Source organism: Camelus bactrianus, chromosome 10 (assembly GCF_048773025.1).
Source record: "Camelus bactrianus isolate YW-2024 breed Bactrian camel chromosome 10, ASM4877302v1, whole genome shotgun sequence".
Classification (NCBI taxonomy): domain Eukaryota; kingdom Metazoa; phylum Chordata; class Mammalia; order Artiodactyla; family Camelidae; genus Camelus; species Camelus bactrianus.
The window spans coordinates 68,484,323-68,507,327 of NC_133548.1; the positions used below are offsets into that span (position 1 = coordinate 68,484,323).

General features: G+C 36.5%; 1 long non-coding RNA gene across 2 annotated transcripts in view; it reads left to right on the plus strand.

The window, feature by feature from the left end:
• Positions 1-23,005, plus strand: part of LOC123613808 (uncharacterized) — a 139,760-nt gene that overhangs the window by 58,375 nt on the left and 58,380 nt on the right. For both annotated transcript variants that reach the window (XR_012509801.1, XR_012509800.1), the window contains exon 3: positions 2,400-2,590. This is a non-coding gene — a long non-coding RNA (uncharacterized LOC123613808). The remainder of the gene's footprint in view (positions 1-2,399; positions 2,591-23,005) is intronic.

A 23,005-nucleotide genomic window follows, 5' to 3' on the forward strand; every position in this document is an offset into this window, starting at 1 on the left:
GTTGCCCATATATGAATTTGTACACAAGTATTAAATGAGTGTTTTTCATCTGACATCTACAGTTTCATGCCATGCTGATTTTCACTTAACCTCAGATAGTGAACATTTTACTGTTCAATGTTCTCTATCTTCAATTTTTTAATTTATTGAAGAAATTGTGAGATATTGTATTTGAAAGAGTAACTTTGAAAGGAAGAGGAGTTATTAGAAGGGAAAGATATTTTAAGACTAAAATAAATTGGAAAATAGGTAAGGATTGGAGTGGAGTGAGCAGTGATGTCCTGCCACTTCAGTGCTAGTGCCTTGAGGAGGAAAGACATGAAAAGGGGTGGCCATACGATGTGCCTATGGATGCTGGATTGTGCTTCACCCTTCTTGGCCTTGGGAAAGATTCCGGTTTCAAATAGATAGTTCAGAGCAAAGACCGTCTGGCCTTTTAGATGCTGTAGGCTTCGAAAGGAGGGTGTCCGTAGTGGGCATTGTGGACAAGAGGCTGGAGATCCTTCCTCTTCTGTACAAGCACCACTTCTTTGGATTCATACTTTCTTGGGAGATACAGACTGAAATGGTGTTTCTTGTCAAGTGAATGATTTGACAAGATCAGATTTAATTTGACTAAAATAAAACAAAGGGACCTGTTTTGCAAACTTGCATTTAGAGACCAGGACTGATACCCACTGTAATCTTAATCTCTAAACCAGTCCTGCTACCTCCTAAACCAAGGTCCCCCTTTACAGACCTCCTGCTACCTCCAGTCTGATCCCCAACCTTGAAAACATTTTACTCTTATTTCTACAGTTCTGTAAGTTACATTTCTCCTAACCCCTTTATAGCTCTTCACAAGTAAATTGTATGGTAAAGATATTTATTATTAAACAAAAGATAAGATACCTAAATTAATTTAAGTATATTCTTATTTTCAATCCATTAGATTTCCTAGAATTGTGTGTGTTGGATGGAGGTGGTGGTGGGAGAGAGAGATTTAAGCTTATTATTCTCCTCTTGGCATAAGTCTATCTCCCAGACTAATCTTCCTTTTAGCTAGGGTAAGAAAATCATTGTCCAAAGCAGTGGCTTATTGGAGTTGCATGAAATGATCAGAGAACCTGGGGTGAACAGCAGCCTTCCTCCTGGGACTGTACTTGGGCAGCACATGCAGTCCCAATTCAGTCTGTGTGTTGGCTGAGCACAAGGATGCTCTGATCCCACGCTGGGAGTCCAGCTCTCTGTCCTCTGGGAACGCTGTACACACCATCTCTAAGACTTTACAAAACAAAGGCACACATGAAATTCAGTCCATTTGCCCAAAGAGGCAATAGAGAGATGGAGAGAACGAGGGTTGAGATGAGATGAATCTAGGCAGAACACCTGGCAGTGAAACCTTGGAATTGCTATCTACACTCTCAACTCTACTATCTTTGCTTGTAACATGAGAATAATCACATTTATCTTGTAGGGTTCAACAGTCGGAAAAGTAAAGGAGACAAAAAGATAATGAAAAAGCTAAAGGGACAAGTGCAGCGCATAGTATATAGATAATAATTATTCAGAATTAAGGGATAGTCATCTTTAAGAAAATAGTAATAGTAATAATAACATGTTGAAAGTTGACTGTATGATAGATACTGTGGTGAGCGCTTTACAATCACATAAATTCCGTGAGATAAGTCTATTATTGCATCGGTTTCACAGATTAGGAATTTGAGGCGCAGAGAAGTTAAATAATTTTCCTGGTACCCCAGAGCTAATAAGACTTCAAGCCCAGATACTCTGCCTCGAGAGCTATGCTGTTAATACCACGCCAGGTAGTAATGCCTCCTCCTTTCACAGAAAAATAACAAGTAGAAAGGAGTTAGATTATCTAAGGACATTAAAACCATAAAAAGACTTCAGTACTCCTGATCTTCAATTTAGCATTGAATGGAAGCTCTTCCTTTGAAGCCCAAAGGGAATATTGAAATGCACTTTGGATTTGGAATTATAAGACCTGTGAACATTTTCCAGTTTTAGCACTTACTGTAAGTCACTTAACACATTTGAGTTTCTTCATATATGAAAGGAAATAATCTTCACTTTGTTGAAGGTATGAATGAGGAAGTAGGCATGAAAGTATTTTATGAATGTAAATGCTTCACTAATGTTAGTTGCCATTAGTAAATGAGTATAATTTTACACTGTTATAAAAAATCTAAAATTGGAATAAGAATTACAATAATTTTCTCTTCTTTTTGAAAAAAAGCATCAAATTATTTTTATTGCACTTCAGTATGTAATATATAACCAATTCAAAATTATGTCTGAATACCTAAATTCCTAGAACCATTTTAATATTAGAAGATTCATGAGGATGAAGATGAAGAATGAGGCCACCAATAAATGATTTTTCTTTATTTTTATAGGATGTTTCCCATGAAAGGATGCGAAGCAACAGGTATCCAGTATTCTGAAGGGTACCTAGGAGATTCACTAGGATGTATTATCATGTTCTGCTTCATATTCTTTTGGAGTACATAAAAATGGGCAAGATGAGAAACGTGGAGACCTTTTGGAAAGAAACTTGCATCATCATCACTGTAATCAAGAATGTGAGGTGATGTATTTATTCATCATTTTTTCATTTATTTATTCAATCGTGTTAGACATGCTCTGCCCATTGCCCTGTACTAGATGTTGAAGGAGGTGCATTCAGTCTGCTTGAAAGTACAGGATATACACATGTGAGGTAAATAACATTGTAGAAGCGTGTATCGTTAATTGACAAAGTAAGTGACGTAACTAGTAAGCACAGAGAGAGTTCATAGCAGGGAGTAATCAGTGTGAACAGGGCAGTCTGGGAAATCTTACAGGAGTGAGCACAGAGACTGGAGGTCAGGAATGACTTTGGCTTTGCAGTTTTCTTGGCAGGAACATGGTGGGTTAAGGATAAGGAACATCCATCCAAATAATTCAACAAGTGGAGTATGTTTGATTATACAGAGCTTTGAAGATAGGCTGAGGAATGTGAAATACATTCCGAGTGGCAGTAGTGTGGAAGAACAGAATCCCCCTACCCCCTCAGAAGTCAGCCTTCAACAGTAGAAGGTAACTCGTCAGGGTTGTGTGAGCTCTAGATCCTAAATATATGTTATAAAAAGAGTTCACCTTTAGGTATCACCTTTAGCTGACAGTGACTTTATACACATAGGCGTGCTTGCTTTTCATGTAACAGAAAGGCCGCAAAGAGACATAGGCAGTCAAGGCTGGTATGAAGATACAGCAGTGCTACAGGACTTGGCTCTGTCTCACTGTTCTGCCGGCCGTACCGTGAGACCTTTGTCCTCAGGATGACAAGGACATGATGATAGACGCCGTATTGCCAGACAAGCAAGAAGAAGGGGAGAGGGCAAATGAAATGGGTAAAAACACGTGCAATGAGACTCTGCCACTTAAAAATGCTTTTTCCTGGAAATTCCACCCACTTAATCCCTGCTCACATTAATGGGCTAGAATGAGGTTATAAGGGCAGTCAAAAGTGACCATTTTAGCTGGACAAGCTGCTGCTAAAAGCAAAGTTGAAGGTTATTTGCAAGGAAGAACAGATATATATATATATATACGTATGTATATGTATATAATATGAGTGTCTTCTCTTTGGGAGTTCGGATCAAAAGGCAGTGGTGATGATGTGAAATATTTTAATATATCTTTTTAAAATGTGTCTGTTTTATGTGGTAACTCTTAGAAAAGTAGGTGAAAAAAAGCCCAAGTGGATTTTTTTCTAGTTCTCTCAACTGAATAGTTTGTGGATAGTCCTTCCAGGTTCTCGTATTACCTGTATCAGTCTAACTTTTCTCTTTTCTCCTGTCTTTTTCTGACACTTCAAAATCTATATTATGACCTGGGAAAGGGACCATCAGGGCTTGAAGCCTGGTTTCTGGCTGGCTTGTAAAAGCCCCTGTGATGTGCTGATCGCCATGACCTCCTCCAGGAACTTGAGCACTTTTAGCATCTCAACCGTCTCTTCTTGTTTAGACTGCAGGGATCTTTGTTTCTTCAGTTCTTGAAGCAGAGAATTGATTTCCTTCCTCGAACTCAGGTTGACCATCATCAACTTTCTGCAAGTGTCAGTGAGGCTGGTTGTGTTTACTGGCTCCTTCTCTAACCTGGCATTCTTTAAAGTTGTCTCCATCTTGGCACACTCCTGTTTAGACACACAGAGCTTGTCGATGAGGTGGCATTTGTCCTCAATCTGTGCAGCCAGTGTTTTTGCCAGTTTCTTTTCACATCTTCCATTAAGTTGACTTCTAACAGACTGAATAAGTCTGAAAGTAAATACGACACCCACCAGTAAGCTGAGGATAGGTAGACTCAACACTGTCTCCCTGGGGAGGCTCTGGAACATGGACTGAGAACAGGCCGTTGGGGAGCTGCAAAACCAGGACCGCACTCAGCTTCCTAAGGATCAGCCCAAAGCCAAGCTCCGTAGAGGACGGCAGCCCCTCCATGGCACTGACCCACCCAGGGCTCTGCACGGTTACCGTGGAGCCACCAGCCACAACAAGCCCCAGGGGACAACCCAGCATTCCACCTGGAACCCAACCAGCAACTGACATCCTGGATTGGCCAGTTATCTGGTCAGTGTTGGTGGGGAGGGGGGGAGGTTGCAGAGGAGAGGGTTATAACTAAAATGTGAGTCTCTCCATTACTGTCTGATGGTAATTTTTCTTAACTCTTTATGTGTTTATATCAACATAAAATAAAAATATAGTGAAATGTGTCCAAAAAAAGCTATATTATGAGAAAGTTGGGAAAAGCTGCGCTAAGTGATGCCAGCCAGATGCTGTTTTAAACCAATATTTCATAATTTCTCAGGTTTAATTGAATATTTTTCTTCTCTGTTTGATCTAAACAGAGTAGAATTTTAAACCTCATTTATGGATTTTGTTTTAATGTGAGTTCTCATTTCTGGTTTTATTACCTCTTGCTTAATTTGTTTCTAGAGGTTTTTTTCCCTCCTTATAGATATTTCCAAGCATGTTTTCTCTAGTCTTACACTCAGTAAGCCTAGCTGTTTTATCACTAGAAATTCTAGTACGTCTGCTGTCTCAAGTCTTCGTGAGTTCGTTGCATACGCCTCGTTCTTCTGCTGGTTCTCGGCCTTCATGGGCTGTTCTCTTGGCCATCTGGGTGGTGTATATACAAGCCACACATCTCCACAAGAGCTATTTTACTTTCAATTCACCCTTCCTCTGAAGATGGAGCCCTTTGGAAGACAGGTCAGACCTTGGCTAGTTTGAAGTGGATTAATTGCCTTGGGCTAGCTTTGGCTTTTGTACTTCTTCCCTGCAAATCCCTCAAAACCCACTTTGCAAAATGCCTTCAGGGAAAAAGGGGGCCTAGAAAAGTAGGCTTCCTCTTAATGAGCTTCTAGCTTGGGGCGAAATCATTCCTTCCTTAGCTCTTTGATACTTTCAAGATAATTTTTTTTTCTTTTTTCTTTTTTTTTTTTAGTTGCCTTCAGTGAGATGGTTAGTCCAAATTGCCATGACCACCTTTACCAGAAGTTAAAGTCCTATTTCTCTTTTATAAGCCTTTCTTTTTCTCCCTCACTCCATTTCTCTTTTCCTCTAACTCTTCCTTTTTCCCTTCCTTCCTAGTTTTGAAAAATGTTGATTTAGCACCTACCATTCTCAGTCATTTCTTGTATTATTGTTTATATTTACTTGACATGTATATTCATGATTTCTTTCATTTTGCACATTTTTGTGACTTTGTTTTTGCAGTTGTAAGAAGCATATGGATTGTGACTCTTTAACCCAGTATGGCTTGTTTTTCTTTAAGAGGTCTATCATTTTATGTTTTATGTCATAATACTCTGCTGTGAGTTGGGAGGCAAACATAGTTCTTCATTCTTAGCCATGCGTTCTTGTGCAAATTAATTAACCCTCTTCACTCTCATTTTCTTCATCTCTTTAATCATTGTCTTCATCTCTTTAGTAAGCATAATAAATGTAATTTCTTCATAGGATTTCTCTGAGAATTAAAATAGTATATTTAAATATTGTAACCACACTGTTTATAAGATCAACATATTCAATCTGTTATTCTAGCTATCAGTTTTATTAATTATAAGAAAGATTAACTCACTTACACTTATTATAATTGATATGTTTTCCTTTATTTTTGTCATATTTTTTATACCTTTAAACATATTTTTGATATCTCTTTGTTTCCTGTCTTTTGTTTAATACACACACAGTGATTTATAGGAACTAATTCAGAGTTAAAGCCTACCAGTGGTTTACATGTAAAACATACATAATTAAAAATGTATTATAATACACAATTAAATGAGTACAATTTAAATAATTAACTGATGGAATTAGAAGTGTAATAATGTGGGTCTAAATTTTAAATGCTTAGAAAGAGATACAGAAAATTTCTATCCTTGTTTTCTGGCCACATAATTCCTCTTTTCAAAGTTAACTCATTTTTCAGCTTTCTTAAGTATCAGTCAATATATTATTTTATGTATTTTTAATTATATATCTATAATTTTTACACATATATATTTTACACATTTTAATTATATATCTATAACGTTTACATGTATATTATTAACATTTTACACATATTACAATGTGTGAATTTTACACATATATTTCAGTTATATGTGTCAGTTTTTCTTCTCTCCCCCCTTTTATACAATCATATACTGCATACATTTTTCTGTTTTATTTAACACGCTACAGTTTGTTACATATTAACGTAAAAGAACATCCTTGTATCATTTTTTACAAATTCTGTGAATACTATCATATGGATAGATCATAGTTTACTTAAACTATTTGCCTATTTAAGGACATTCAGATTTATCCCAACCTTCTCCTATACAAACTATGTTTCAATAAATAACTTTATACATCTGATATCTTTCATATATGGAAGCTAATTTTAGGTAAAATCCCTACAGGTGGAACTGCTGCATCACGGGACATGAATATTTGAAATTTTTAAAATATATTTTATTGACATGTAGTCAGTTTCCAATGTTGTGTCAGTTTCTGGTGTACAGCACAATACTTCAGTCATATAGGAACATATATATATTCATTTTCATATACTTTTTCACCATAAATTACTACAAGATATTGAATATAGTTCCCTATGCTATACAGTATAAACTTCTTGTTTATCTATTTTATATATAGTAGTTAGTATCTGCAAATCTCGAACTCCCAATTTATCCCTTCCCATTCCCTTCCCTGCCTGGTAACCATAAGTTTGTTTTCTATGTCTATAAGTCTGTTTCTGTTTTGTAAATAAGTTTGTTTATCTTTTTTTTTTTAAGATTCCACATATAATTGATAGCATATGGTATTTTTCTTTCTCTTTCTGGCTTACTTCACTTAGAATGACATTCTCCAGTTTCATCCATGTTGCTGCAAATGGCATTGCTTTATTCTTTTTATGGCTGAGTAATATTCCATTGTATAAATATACCACAACTTCTTTGTCCAGTCATCTATCGTTGGACATTTAGGTTGTTTCCATGACTTAGCTATTGTACATAGTGCTGCTATGAACATTGGGGTGCATGTGTCTTTTTGAATTAAGTTTCCCTCTGGATATATGCCCAGGAGTGGGATTGCTGGACCATTGGGTAGGTCTATTTTTAGTTTTTTGAGGAATCTCCATACTGCTGCACCAAACTACATTCCCACCAGTAGTGTAGGAGGGTTCCCTTTTCTCCACATCATCTTCAGCATTTATTGTTTGTGAACTTTTGAATGATGGCCATTCTGACTGGTGTAACACCTCATTGTAGTTTTGATTTGCATTTCTCTGATAATTAGCGGTATTGAGCATTTTTTATGTGCATATTGGCCATTTGTATGTCTTCACTGGAGAATTTCTTGTTTAGGTCTTTTGCCCATTTTTGGATTGGGTTGTTTGTTTTTTTCTTATTAAGTTGTATGAGCTGTTTATATATTCTGGAGATTAAGCCCTTGTCAGTCTCATCTTTTGCAAAAATTTTCTCCCATTCCGTAGGTTGCCTTTTTGTTTTGCTTATGGTTTCCTTTGCTATGCAAAAGCTTAGAAGTTTAATTGGGTCCCATTTGTTTATTTTTACTTTTATTTCTATTGCCTGGGTAGACTGCCCTAGGAGAACATTGCTGAGATTTATGTTGAATAATGTTTGCCTATGTTTTCTTCTAAGAGGTTTATATTATCTTGTCTTATGTTTAAGTCTTTAAGCCATTTTGGGTTTATTTTTGTGTATGGTGTGAGGGAGTGTTCTAACTTCATTGATTTCCATGCAGCTGTCCAGTTATCCTAACACCACTTACTGAAGAGACTTTCTACTCCATTGTATATTCTTGCCTCCTTTGTCAAAGATTAATTGACCAAAAGTTTGTGGGTTTATTTCTGGGCTCTCAGTTCTGTTCCACTGATTCATATGTCTGTTTTTGTGCCAATAGCATACTGTTTCAATTACTGTAGTTCTGTAATATTGTCAGAAGTCTGGGAGATTTATCCCTCCAGCTTCATTCTTTTTTTTCAGTATTGCTTTGGCAATTCTGGGTCTTTTGTGATTCCATATACATTTTAGGATTATTTGTTCTACTGTGAAAAATGTCTTGAGTAATTTGATAGGGATCACATTAAATATGTAGATTGCCTTGGGTAGTATGGCCATTTTAACAATATTAATTCTTCTAATCCAAGAATTTAGGATATCTTTCCATTTCTTTAAGTCATCTTTAATTTTCTTGTCAGTATTTTGTAATTCTCCACATATAAGTCTTTCACTTCTTGGTCCGATTTATTCCTAATTATTTTATTTTTTGGATGCAATTTAAAAGGGATTATTTCTTTACTTTCCTTTTCTAATATTTCATTGTTAGTGTAAAGAAATGCCACTGATTTCTGTACATTAATCTTGTATCCTGCTACCTTGCCAAATTCTTTTATTAGCTCTAGTAGTTTTTGTGGGGAGTCTTTAGGATTTTCTATATATAGTATCATGTCATCCACATATAATGAGAATTTTACTTCTTCTCTTCCAATTTGGATCTCTTTTACTTCTTTTTCTTGTCTAATTGCTATGGCTAGGACTTCCAGTACTATATTGCATAGAAGTGGTGAGAGCAGGCATCCTTGTCTTGTTCTAGATTTTAGTAGATCCATGGTGCGCTTCAGGGTCAGCGCAGACCCTTGCCCCGCATCCACATATGATATGCGGGCCCACTGTTAACACCAAATCCATCCTTGCTGTGTGCCAGAACTCCACTCGCTGCTTAGAGTTGGGTCTTCGAGACATGAGTCCACAAAGGCAGCAGTGGAGCAAATCTGCCAGTGCTGCCTGGGACTGCAGTGAAATCTGTGAAGTTGTGGGACCCCTGGGTTTGACAAGAGATTGCATGCATTCCTTAATGTTAACTTGAAGATCCAGTGGTCCAAATGTCGTAACTCTGGATAGCAGTGTTAAGTTTCTGAAAGACAGTGAAAACTGCTAGCACTTCTTAGGAGGTTCCCTAACCTATTGCCAGAGTCTCCTCTGCCTTGGCAATTTTTAAATCTCACAGTGTCCCAGTGTTCTGTACTGATATGTTCATACATATATGTACAATAGAGGAGCTGCACCCACACCTATAAGAAATTAATTAAATCAGAGCTACAAATACAATGAAATACATGAGATCACAAGCTGGAAAGGTTTTGGCTCTGCTTTATTGGTTCAGACAAGAAGAGAGGATGCTCTTTGACTAATCAAATCCTGGAGAGAAGAGATATGAGCTATTAGGAGAGAAGAAACCACAGCATGGGAGGTATGCAGACGAGGGTGGATGATTGTTCATTTTCCTTGGTGACAGCTGCCGCTTCAGGCTGACTTTCCTTAAGTGCACCGATGGCTTCACCTCTATCAGCATCAGGAGTGATTGCTGAGCATTTTTGTTGAGTGAATTACATACTGTTATGTCGGGCTTGCTGAAGATGAAGCAGTTAATTAGACAAAGTCTCTGCTCTCGTGGGTGAAATAGACAGTAAACCAAAAACGAGATAGGTTCTTCTGCCACGTGATAAAAATTGTCCTAGAAATACTCTTTTATTAGAAATAGTTACTATGAGTTCAATCATATGTATCAGGGTGATTTTACTTTTCTGATTCTTTCTAAAGGGACAGCTGCCTGAAAAATATTTTGGATGAGGGGAGGAGGGGAGGGAGAGCACAGTGACACTAAGGATCAGCTTTGACAGCTCTGACTTCCACAGCCAGTGGAAGAGAGAGGCCAAAAGGCTGTTGCCTTTCGGGCAGTATTGCCACACTTACCTGCTGCAGGTACGGACTGGGTCATGATGACACTAACCTGTGAACGGGCATTTTTCAGAGTTGACTAGCCTGAGCTGTGGCTTCAGTGTCATATGAGCAGCACTCATAATACTACTTTGATATTTGGCTCTAACTCTAACAATGAAACCTGGCCCACTCCAACCCACCTCCTCTTCCCAGAGGCTTTCAAAGAAGCCTGTGCCTCGGGTAGGCTGAGAAGTCGTCTTGCCTCTGTAACCCTGAATACAGTTTAAGTACAATAAAAGAAGCACCACAACCTGATGTAATAAAAATTCCTAAGGAATGTTTTCATGTTAAATCCACTCTCTCATGTTTGATTCCCTCAGGGCCTAAGAGATTGTCAAGACCCACTTTTGTTGTCACATATCAGGTCAAAATGTATAAATGCAAGTGAATCAAAAAGCCAGGGTGACCTGAGAAGTCTCTAATCAATTGTCTTGTATTCTGTGGGTATCAAAACCTTATTATGCCAAGAGCATATTTAACTGATTGACGAGCAAGGAGTGAATTTTGAGCTTTTTCCACTCATCTATTTGAAGCATAAAAACTACTTGATAATGTTAAGTTTTTGTCACTTAACTTCAAGCCTGGGGCAACAAAGGGAATGTGTTTTTCTGCAGTTTCTGTATGGATGTAGGGTTTTGGTTAAATATTTCTCAAGCTTTGTCTAACTTGTGGAAGTATCCCTTTAAGTTATGGAATTATAGAGATAACTATTATATTCACAATTATCCAAAAAACAATAATCATTAAACATTTTTATGATAGTTTAAAAACTGGGGAGCCCAATGCCTTAAAATGCTCAAGGAACAAGGACATATTTTCCATGTATATTTGTATATGCATGCATTTTTCTAGTATTAGATATATAAAATATTTTAATCTAAATATGATTATATCATGCATATTGTTCTCAGTGTTTAATTATGAAGTTATTCATAATGCTCATCTCTCTAACTTAATTTAATATATATGTTCATGTATATATATATATGTTTAAAAAAAGAACCCTAAAAGAAACACACCACCCAACTAAAGAAGTCAAGAATCATCAATATCTTTTAAGCCTCCTATGGGTTTCCCACTCCACACGGCTTCCTTTTTCTAATGCTGAATGCTAATCACTATTTTTAAGTTTGGGATACATTCATATATTTTGAAATAATCTTAGTATATATATATATTTTTATACCTTTTATTTATTTATTTAAGCATATACAAATAATTGGTATCATAATGTTTGTGTTTTTCTACAAGTTGCTTTTTTCGCTCAACATTATAGTTTGGGATTCAAAGACTATTCCTTTGTACCCCAGCCTCACTCAAGTCTGGCCGCCCCCGGGAAGATTGTGACCTTGGGCAAAGGAGCTTTCTGTAGCTGAGACAGATCCTGAAGGAGCTGACAGCCAGTCTTTATTTCAAATGTAACATTTTTACTGTGGATTTTTGTTACTTTTGATTTTCAAACTATTTCATTAAAATCTGATTGAACTTGATGGCTGAGTTTTTTGATGCCCCTTTAAATTTTATGCCTCCGACAAGTGCCTCGTTTTCCTGCTTGCCCTCAGTCTAGTCCTGGCCCTGACAGCTGGGAAGCTGTCTGATGGCTCTGCTCCCTGCAGCTGGCAGAAAGTAATTCCTGCAAGAGGGTTCTGGGCAATGCATTTTGGTTCCTACCCCAAAAAATTTGGACATTCCCAATGGTGATTTTTTTTCTCCTCCTGCATCACTAAGTTAGTATGACATGAAACAGCCTCTAGCCACCCTGCACAGTGAGAAATAAATCTTTAGTGTTTTAAGACTCTGAAACTTTTGGGATTATTTATTTCCTAGACCATCTTGACCTGTACATAAATTGTTATTCAAAGTAGGATATCTAACAGCTACCTAAAATAGGTAAAGCAGTTGGCACTGTCTTAATAATCAGGCTGTGTGTAGTGAGAAGATTGCTGTTAGAGGCTGGAACGATGATAAGCCATTTTGTGCAGTGGCAAGACATTTAGTGAAGTCAGCCCCTTTGGTTTTGGGGGACGAAGACCTTGTACCCTATAAGCTTCTTGTTATAGAAGAGGGGATCCGAAAAAAATTTTTGCACGTTGTGTTGGTTTCTATGTCTGTCTTGGGTAAATTAAAAGAAAGACATGCGCTTAGGAAAAACACTGGTCAGTTTACAAGCAGGAATGAAAAGGAATGGAAAGAGCCCACAGTTCTTGAATAGACAGGATTAGAAGAGGCAACTGCTTCTCAATCCCAAATAGTAAAAGAGAAAACTGAGAAGAGCTTAAAGCAATAAAGTCTGGTAAAAACCTGGCCTTTCAGCAAGGGTTAAATTAAAGATATGATTGATGTACCTATCATTAAAGTACCTTAAACTGTAAATGTGTGAAATCCAGAAAATTATACACTTACAGGTTAATATTTATTTTCTCTCAGCCTTTAAAAATGTTATTCTTCAATTTTGAGCTTCCATCAGTGCTGTTGAGAAAGATAGCCTAATTGTCTTTTCTTTTAGAAGATTTGTGCCTCCTCTCTGTATGCTTTGATTATCTTTTTTTTTTTTGTCTTTATTACCATGAGATTTGATTTTGGTGTGTCCAGGTATGGTTTTGTTTATATTTATCTTTCTTGATACATTTTGTGCCAGTGGATTTATTTCCAGCCATTCTCTATTCCAATATTGCCTTTCTCCCATTTGTTGTCTTTTGTGGAATTGCAATTGGAGATATGTTAGACCTTCTCTATTTTTTAGGTTGCTTACTGTTTTTCTATAGTCTTTTATCTTTTCATACCTCTCAGCTTATTTAGAATAACAAATTTTTAGATTTATTTTACAGTTAACTAATTTATCCATCAGTTATCCTACAAACGAACATATTCAATCATTATATTTTTATTTCTGGAGGATCTCTTGCTATGTTGTCATTTATGCCTTGTTATTTTTCATAGTGTATTGTTTCTTGCTTATTTGGGGGGAAATTCTAGCCTTTCTTTAAGTATGTTAAATATAATCATTTTATATTCATCTGAAAATCTCAATATCTAAAGTCTTGAGAGTTCTAAATTTATTTTTTGTTATTTCTGCTAACTCTTGGTGAATTATTTATCATGTGTTCGGTGACTTTTTATTGTGATATTGTAACTAATTAAACTTGATCTTTGGGAGTCTTGAAAACCTGGATGAATATTCTTTTATCTAGAGAGGATTTGATTCATTTCTGCCAGTGGCAAGGGGGAATTGTCAAACTGGGACAGCTTAAGTTTAACTTCTCATACTAAATTTTTCCTGACTCCTTCTGCAGTTTAATTTTGATATAATTTATATTAAAATCATTTCAAGATTCTATAAAAGTTGCAGTATCTGTCCTTCACCAAGATTTCTGAATTCTTAATATTTTACCACATTTTCCTCTCTCTTTATCTATCTGTTAATCATTTATTGAATTCATCTTTTTAAGAATCACTTGAACAAACTTCAGACATGTTGTACCATCACTCATAAATCCTCCAGGGTATATTTCCCAAGAACAAAGACCCTTTCCAACATCACCATCATAACCATCCAAAGAGGAAGTAACCAATGATGCAACAATACCATCTAATTCACAGAGCCCACTGAAAATTTTCTACTTGTATCAGCAGTCTTTTTTCTTTCTGGTCCAGGATCTAATCCAGGATAACAGAATGTATTTCCTTTATTTTATTTTAATCTGGAACAATTCCTCAGCCTCCCCCTTCTATGAGTTTGATAGTTTTTTTTTTATAATTTCTACCCATTGCTCCCATTTATGCCTATATCATCATATAGAATAATTAAAGTTTTCATGTACTGCTAGGAAAATTGTCCTTAAATCTCCTCTTCTCCAGACTAAATATCTTTAATTGTTTTAATTGTGTCTGTTATGTCTTATTTTCTATTTTGGTTATTCATCTTTTAAAATATATATTTCAGTTGTTCAAAAATGCTTCAGACTGCCTTGATTAGAATAAACAAAGACAATTTTGTAGATTAGACACTGATTTGCAACCAAAACTTAAGGGAATTTTTGCCAACAAGAGACTAAATATGATTATAGGAGGTGTACTGGTATGAGAGTGTTTCCTCTTTGATGTTTGATAGATTGACTTTGTCTTTTTCACTTCCATCTCAGACACATCAAAGAAAGTATTAAAATTAGTTGAATTAGGGTAATGGGTTATTAAATAGTTCTTCCAATCTTTATTTTAGTCCATATGCTTACATAGTCTACTTAGTTATAATTGTGTGTATTCCAACTTAGTCTGTTGTTTTCAAGTAACATTACTTCATAAAACTTTGCTCTGTTGCTATATGGGGTTCATAAGTACAACTTTAACATTTCATAACACTCCATAAAACTAGTTTGCCATAATTGCCCTAATATGTCCTTATTACTCTGTATAGTTGTGGATTATTTTATTATTTTCTACCATCATGGATAATTTGGTGGGAAAAAACCTTCAATAAGATGGTTTTTTCCTCATTAAAAATTTTCCTTAAAACATATTTCCAAGAATGGTATTATTAGGACAAAACAGAAAGATTTTTACAGTTCACATAATTACTTTCCTCAAGACTTGGAACTAATTACAATGCCCCTAGCAAAGAATGAGTGTACACATTTCACAAGCAGTTCACAAAATCAGGTTTTTATTCATATATTTTTATGATATGATCTTCTGGATCTTTTTAAAAAACTGTGATAAACCATCATTTTTTTTTTTGGTTCTATTTTCCAAGTAATTGTTATCCGTGCCAGTCAAGCAGTACATTTTTTCTTCTAAGATTCAGACATAGATGATTCAGGTTATAGAAAAATTTGTGATAAACTGTGATGGCTAAACTTATATGTACTGTCAGCCTCTGCTGTAATGAAAAAAAAAAATCTCAGTATCTTGAAACAACAAGCATTTGTTTTTTGCTCATGGTGTGTGGATTGGTTTTGGTGCAGCTCAGCCTGGTTACGCTGTTTGAGTTCATGTATATCCTCATTCTGAGATCCAGGAAGAAGTAATGGTCCCTGTCTAGGACGTGCAATGTTTGTGGCAAAGGGAACAACTGTAGGAGACAAAGCCAAAGCGAGCAGTTCATTTTAAAGCGTTAGCTTGTGATTGGCACAACATCACTTCTGCTCATATTCCATTGGCCCAGGCTAGTCATATAGCCAAGCCTGATAATGGAATGGAAAAACACACTCCACCGACAGATATGTACCTCAAGTTACATGCATGTGGATGTGGATATAGGTAATGCTCACGTGAAGTGAAAAGATAGTTGAGGATAATCCCTGAAGATTTATTTGCTTCCATAACACTCCTTCCCTATGTATTCCTTATCATAGAATTTAATCAGCTTTATTGATATTATTTATTTCTCTGTTTATTTCCTTGTGCAGACTACAAGTTCCTTAGGGGAAGAATTAGTACTTTACTCATATTTCGTAAATCCTCAGTGCCTAGGACGCAGCATATGTAGGTTGTCAAAATAGGTATGTTGTTCTGAATGGTTTTAGTCTATGCTTCTTCTGGAATAATGATCAGGTTCCGTGTTCTTTGGTCTTAGAACTAGAAAAAGGTAATATAAGTTAATATTTTCCAAAATTACTGGACTCCCTGATGTGTCTTTTTTAATGGAAGAAAAGATTACTACTCATATTTATTTTTAAATTCGTTTCAGGACTGCAGGAGAAAGAGCAGGCTTTTCATCTGTACTAGGTAACAGGATGAGGAGCATGTTAACACTGCTCTCATTCAAAAGCTCAGAGCACATTAAACTGCACTCTCTCAATTCAATAGAAGCTCTGTGATCAAGCCAGGCTCTGCTTGAGAAGAAGACAAATGTATAACAGGCTGACTCCTCTACTCTCAGAGAGAGAAATTAAAAGTTTGCCTGCTGAAGAAAGGAAATTTTTTTAGAAAACTGTAAAAACATCATTACTCAATAAGTAACCCTAACAGTCAGGGCCAACTTGTTCGCTGGGCACAGAAGGAACAGTGCCTGGGGCTCATGATACTTATAATGATCCATAGAAATATAAGTCATTTTGATATTATTTAAATTTGAAGAAAAATGAAAATAATAAGTATATAATAATAAATCCAGTCAGGAATATAGTTGTCTTTATTACCAACATGGTCATAAAATATAGTTTTCATGCTTTCTGGAGGAAGGGCCCGCAAAGGCAAAGGTGCCCAGGGCCCACCAAGGTCATAACACAATCCTGTTTACAGGGAGTAAACCTTTTAAAGTAGGAGGAGAGGATATAGAACCATTGAGCTGAGCAGAGCCCCCAGTAATTGTAGGCTTGGCCTCATGCTCACGGCTATGGGTAGAATGATTTTTATCCTTTCCAACATTGTTTCGTTCTTAATGATAGAGCTGATTTGGGGCAAAATCCTGAAGAAAATTATTTGAGGGGCCTCCAGAACCTTTATCTCCCTCCCTCCCTCCCTCTCTCCACACCCCCTCTGTTAAAAGATAAACTGAGGTATATTAAAATTTTTAAGTTTGAGCAAAAATCAGTTCCAGTCGGGCAGTACTAAGCTGGAAGTGGTTAGAAACACTTGGCAAACAGGAGCCAGGGGAAAGACATATAGAGAAAGTACAGAAACAAAGAAAGAAATTACTTAATTGGCTACAAGTAAAAGCCTAGTTGGCTGTTTTGGCTGTTTGTGATTGATTGTTCTTAGTGTTTTGGTTTTGTAAACGAGTCATTTATAGGCTTAGATTTTGGTTTGCTTACATAGGCCACCACAGCATGAGAGCCCCCCCACCCAGTCTAATAGCCTTCCTGTTTAAGTGATTTAACAGCATGCATGTGTACACACACGTATGTACATCACTGCTCATGCAGTTAAGTACTCACCGAGTACCTCCTAATGTGTTGGGCCCTGTTCTAGCCACTTAGGACATATCAGGTAATGAAGAAAGAAAGAAATCTCAACAGACTCTACCCCCTAGACCAGTGGAACTCAAAATGTGGTCTGTGAAATAGCGGATGGTTTTATTCTGTTAAAGTTAATGATATATCTCTCTGTGGTTTAGCAATTAGATTGTACATTTATTGAAAAGAATGGCTGTGAATTTGCTGTGGTTTTCATTACAATGAAGATAATTCAAAGAAGCATTTGTGTATTTCCTCCCCCCTTCCATTTTTGACTTGAGAATGTGAGTGGGTGGGGAGTTGAAGAGAGAGGGGGTTGTGTGTGGGGTGGGGTCACAGAGGAAAAAGAGTGGTGAGAAAGGGAAGGACCTGGGAGAGAATAAAGCACTGTTCTGTTTTGTTTGTTTTTTAGAATCCATATATAAGTGAGATTGTACTATATCTGTCTTATTTTATCTGATTTATGTCACTATTTCACTTAGCATAATACCCTCTAGATACATCAATGTTGTTGCAAATAGCAAGATATGGTACATATACATACATACAATATGTATCTCACATCTTTTTTATCCATTTGTCTTAATGACCTTTTATATTGATTCCATATCTTGGGTATTATAAATAATGCTACAATGAACATTAGATTGCACATATTTTTTAAATTAGTGGTTTTGTTATCTTCAGATAAATATCTAGAAGTGTATTTGCTGGATCATATGGTAGTTCCATTTTTAATACTTTTAGGAACATCCACACTGTTTTTTCCATAGTGACTGCGCCAGTTTACAGTGCCGGCAATAGTACATGAGGGTTCCCTTTTCTCCACATTCTGGGCAACCCTTGTTATTTGTTATCCATTTGATGATAGCCATTCTGACAGGTATGAAATGCTATCTCATTGTGGTTTTGATTTGTATTTTCCTGATGATTAGTGAGTTTGTCTTGATTGTGAGTTTTTTCCTTTCATCATTTTGAATATATTGTTACCAGTCCCTTCTGGCCTGTAAAGTTTCTGTTAAATAGTCCCCTGTTAGCCTTATGGGAGTTCCCTTGTATAACTAGTTGCTTTCCCCTTGCTGCTTGTAAAATTCTCTTTTTTAAAAAAAAACTTTATTTTTTTCTATTTCAATTATAATGCATCTTGGTGTAGACCTCCCTGGGTTCATCTTGTTTGGGGTTCTCATTCTTTCTGAACCTAGATGTTTGCTTCCTTTCCCAGGTTAGGGAAGATTCAGCTATTATTTCTTCAAAGACATTATCTCCCTCTTTTTCTCTGTCTTCTCCTTCTCAGATCCCTACAATGCAAATGTTATTTTGCTTGCTGTATTCCCAGAGGTCTCTTAAACTAGTCTCATTTTTTTAAAATTATTTTTTCTTTTTCCTTTTCAGCTTGGGTGATTTCCACAACTCTGTCTTCCAGTTCACCGATTCACTCCTCTGTATCATCTAATCTACTATTGTTTCCTTTCAGTGTATTTTAAAATTTCAGTTATTGTTTCACTCAGCTCCGTTTGCTGCTTCTTTACATTTCTCTTTGTTAAATTCACTCTGTGCTCTTCTGTGGAGGTTGTTGACCATATTTATGATTATTACTTTGAACTTTTTATTGAGTAGATTGCTTATCTCCACTTTGCTTGGTTCTTTTTCTGAGGTTCTGTCTTAATCTTTCATTTGGAACATAGTCCTCCATCTCTTCAATTTTCCAAGTTCTCTGTGTTTATTGAAAGTTTTTCTTTCATTAATTTAAATATGTTATTCTAGAGTCTTCTAGCTTGCATTTATTCCAACAATAAATCTGCCATCATCCATATTTTTATTCTTTTTGTGTAACAAAGTCTTTTTATCTCTGGTGGCTTTTAAGACTTTTATCTTTATTACTAGTTTCAATAAATTTGATTCTGATATGACTTGGTGTAGTTTTTGTTATATTTTTTGTCCTTAGAGGTCAGGTTTGCATCAGATAAGGAAAAATTTTGACCATTGTTTCTTTAAATATGTTTATGTCCCTCTCTCCCCTTCAGGGATAGCAATTACGTGATGTAAGGCTGCTGGAGTTTCCCCGTAGCTCGCTGATTTTTTTTTGAATTCTTTTTCATCCCTATACTTAATTTTTGATAATTTGTACTTTTGTGTCTTCAAGTTTAGTAATCTTTTTCTCTGCAGATGTCTTCTAATCTGCTATTATTCCCATGCACTGTGTTTCTCATTTCAGACATTATAGTTTTTATCTCTAGAAATTTGAGTTTGTCTTTTTTTATATTTTCCATGTTACTACATAACTTCTTGAACATATGGAGTACATTTTTATAAGAACCCACTTAATGTCCTTGTCTGCAAGCACTAATATCTGTGTCAGTTCTTGGTTTTTGATTGATTTTTCTCTTCTTCATGATTCATATCTTTTTATTTCTTTGCGTTTCTACTGATTTTTGAATAGATGCCTAGCATTGTGAATTTCACCTTTTGAGGTGCTGGGTATTTTCATATTGCTATAAATATTCTCGAGCTTTGCTCTGGGATGCAGTTAAGTTACTTGGAAACACATTGCTTCGTTTTGGTCTTGCTTTTTAAATGTGTAAGATAGGATAAGAGCGGTGATTTATCCAGCCTATCTACTCCCCAACTACTGAGGCAAGACATTTCTGGTACTCTACCTAATATCTCATAAATTTGGTATTAGTTATATAAATTATAGTCTGGCTGGTGGGGAAAAGGCATGATTGCCATCCTTGTGTCAGAGCTCAGCAGTGTATCTTTTAAGTCTTTTGGGTGTTTTCCCCCTGCTTTGTATAGTTTTAGAATATACATGAGTTTATTAAGACACTGCTGTAGGCTTAAAAGGACCCTATGGAGACATCTAGAATTCTCTCTCTCTCTGCAGATTATTCCTCTGCATCACTCTGTCCTGTCTACTCCAGCTGCTTTGATCTCTGTGGACCTGTAGGTCCATCTTCTCAACTCTAAACAGCCTCTGCCTTCTCTCTATTGTAGCTTAGAAACTATCTCAAAGTAGTAAGCTAAAGAACTTGTAGGGCTTCCCTCATTTGTTCTGTCTCCATCCTTCATTGCCTGGTATTCAAGGCTTGATGCTGTTGTTTCATATATTTTGTCCAATTTTTGGTTATTTCAGACAGAGAGGTAAATCGTATCCCTAGGAGTTTATCTTGCCCAGAAGCAGAAGCCTCTTACTCTTTTATTGCTAACTTTCATCAGCTCAGAATAAAAAAGAAAGGGAAAGTACCTACCTTTTTTGCTCTTTGCTAATTTGTATATTCACAAGATAACTTTCTGTCTGTAGAATTTTTTATATGTTGGAACAAGAACAACTATGTCCTCTCCAATGTAGCAACCCCACTGTCTAATACAATTATGAGGATATAATATTCCCCCTATAAATGATAGATTGAATAAATGAATAAATGAACCAATGTATAAAAATCCCAGCCGTACTGAGGAAGGGAGTTGCAATAGCATGTTTATGTAACACACACTAGTTTGAAAATTCGCACAATAAATTTGCTATAGAAGTGAAAAGGGGGATGTAAAATGCAAATGCAAGAAAGACTTGCAGAAGCAATCCGTAATTGCTTAGAAGTGGGGTTTAGAACCTAGGATTCCCCAAAATAATTGGAGCATGATGTGGGTCAGAATTTTAACAGTTACCCATCCCAAGGGAGTTCGGGTACATACTTTCAAGTCCATCCATTTTTTTCATTTCCACTTTAAACCCTTCTCTTTCTCTCCTACTCTCTCTCTCCCTTACACCTTGAATATTGCATGTGCTTTATTTAAGGAGCCTAAATCTCATTAGTCACATAATTGTGTACATTAGGTTTGGTGGGGACTAGACAGGTTAAATACAAGTCTAACAAGAGCATAAGGTGCTATATGTAATTGAAAAATTGGACAAGATTAGCTCCAAGGTCCTTCCAGCCCTATTTTTCTCTTTATCTGGGGGATCCAAGAAGAAGTGAGCAGTACTCTAGATCACATTCATTTACTACTTACTATTTACAACATAATTTCACCCTATTTTTCTCTTAATTTGGTGTTCCTCCAAAGGATTATTTTAAGATATCATGAGTTTAGAAGCATTTCATATTTTAAATGCTGTATTTATTATTTTGAAATGTTAATTTTCCATGGCTGCATATTTAAAGGTAAATAAAGCTTAGGAGCAAAATCACATTACCAAAATGATGGTTGTACACGCAAAGGCTGTGGTCTGCATTTTATTTCTGTCAGTTAATATAGCAATGTTCCCAGAAAACAAAATGAAACAAACCACAAAAATCATTGCCTTTTTGAAGTTAATTCGTCCGTGAAAGCCATGATGGGTCAGGACACCCTTGTGTATTTTTATACCTGCCCATCTTGATATATGTCTAATATTTTTCCCCTGCCTGAATTCTGTAAACATTCTATTCTTAGTGCTTATTTTGATGCAATCAAATCCATGGCACACCTGTCTCTGCGGATGAAAAGAGTGAGTCATTTGGGAGGAGGACGGTCACATTAACTCTTGGAAGACACAAAGGATAATCTATGAAATTGAGTTTTGAGGACATAACATGATGCCCTCACGACTGGAGAGGACTCAGGGATATCCTAAAAGAGGTCACCTCCTGATTCTCACTGAGGAATTGCAGGACCATTAAATGCCAAATTCAACTCGACAGTCAGTGCTGTAGACTTCAGCAAAGCAGTTGTAAGTAGCTGCAGTGAGTAACTGTAAGAACCATTCAGAAGGTTTATTCTCAGGCTGCTGCTTTGTGGCTGCAGATCAGCTTGGTTGCACATGTTTGTACCTTGTTGTTCTGCTTCACTTTTGCAAATGCACTTTTATCGTCAGTGTCAACCCCATCTGTGTTTTAGGGACACAAATATGAGTCATAGCCAAACCAGTATCACTCCACTGAGTTGTGGGCCTTTGATTTTCAGTGAAAACAGCACACTTCATTTTGTCACTGAGTTCTTTCCCTAGTTGTACACTGAAAAGGGAGAACCCCCCCCAAAAAAATGAATTATAAAAAGCCAGCCCTCCAATGGACCAGGGCAAAGAGAACCCGTGTCAGGATGGCATTTCATAATGATCAGGAAAACGCTATTTGCTCATGTAGGTGCATGCTTTATCCCCTGGGGGTGTGTAATGTGAAGAAGGTAAATTACTTTTTCCTGGTACCACTTGGCATCCAAAAGGAGATAATTTACCTCATAATGTCAAGACACCCTGCTGCTGTGAAAGCGGTTATATCTCCAGCTTGCTGGAAGGAGAGTGCTTGGCTCCCAGTTGAGCTGGTCCCTTCATAAATCACCCAATCCAGGGCTGAGTTGTTTCAGAGCATGAGAGCAAGTGTACAAGTGAATAGATGCCTTTTTTAGGGGGTCACCAGAAGTTTGCTTTTCAGCCCCTCCAGTAGCTGCAATTTAACTGCACTGTTCCCTTGGAAACAGATTTTTTTTTTTTCCATTCGAAAATGATTAAAAGGAAAGTAAACTTTCCTCGCTGGCCTGTAGGACTGCAGTTCCAAGGCTCCACACGTGGAAAAGGGAGGGTTGAAGACCCTCAGCTAAGTCGGCCTCATTGTAAAGTGGCTGGTAACAAGAGAGCGTCTTATAAGCAGAACATTATTTGAACTCTTTCTTTATGACTAAGGAAATAATTTATCACTGGGCTGGGGGTTTATTACTTTTGCTACGTCTTTTGAGACAGAGCTTTAAAGAGGGTAATACTGGGTATTAATAGTCATATGAAGACATCTTTAAA